This window comes from Capra hircus, chromosome 16, assembly GCF_001704415.2.
Source record: "Capra hircus breed San Clemente chromosome 16, ASM170441v1, whole genome shotgun sequence".
NCBI classification, from domain to species: domain Eukaryota; kingdom Metazoa; phylum Chordata; class Mammalia; order Artiodactyla; family Bovidae; genus Capra; species Capra hircus.
The window spans coordinates 12886449-12887189 of NC_030823.1; the positions used below are offsets into that span (position 1 = coordinate 12886449).

At 42.4% G+C, this 741-nt stretch overlaps 1 non-coding gene across 1 annotated transcript; it reads left to right on the top strand.

Annotated features, from left to right (window-relative positions):
• TRNAS-GGA lies at positions 408-479 on the top strand. Its single transcript has one exon. It is a non-coding gene; the product is annotated as a tRNA-Ser (tRNA).

The following is a 741-nucleotide window of genomic DNA, read 5'->3' on the forward strand; positions in this document are numbered from 1 at the left end:
TGATTCGTTCAATTACATATACATTCTTTTAAAAAATATTTTCCATTATGGTGTATTACAGTGTATTGAACATAGCTTCCTGTTCTATGCAGTATCATCCATTCTATATGTAATAGCTTACATCTGCTAATTCTAATCCCCCACCCTATTCCTCCCCCACCCCTTTGGCCCCACTGTAACAAGTCAGTTCTATTTTCTGTGTCTGTGTGTATGAATTGCATATTCTTTATCCATTCATCTATCGATGGACATTAGGTTGTTTCCATGTCTTACCTACTGTGAATAGTGCTGTAGTGAACATTGGGGTACATGTATCTTTCTGAATTATAGTTTGGAATTATAGTCTCTGCATATATAACCAAGAATGGAATTGCTGTATTATATGGCATATCTTATTATATAGGGCTTCCCTGGTGGCTCAGAGGTTAAAGCGTCTGCCTGGAATGCAGGAGACCTGGGTTCGATCCCTGGGTGGGGAAGATCCCCTGGGGAAGGAAATGGCAACCCACTCCAGTACTCTTGCCTGGAGAATCCCATGGATGGAGGAGCCTGGTAGGGTACAGTCCATGGGGTCGCAAAGAGTCAGACACAACTGAGCGACTTCAATCACTCATGGCATATCTATTTTTAGCGTGTTTTGGGGAACATTCTTCCTGTTCTCCATAGTGGCTGCACCAATTTACATTCCCACCAATACTGCAGGAGGGCTCCCTTTTCTCCATACCCCTTCTAGTATTTGTT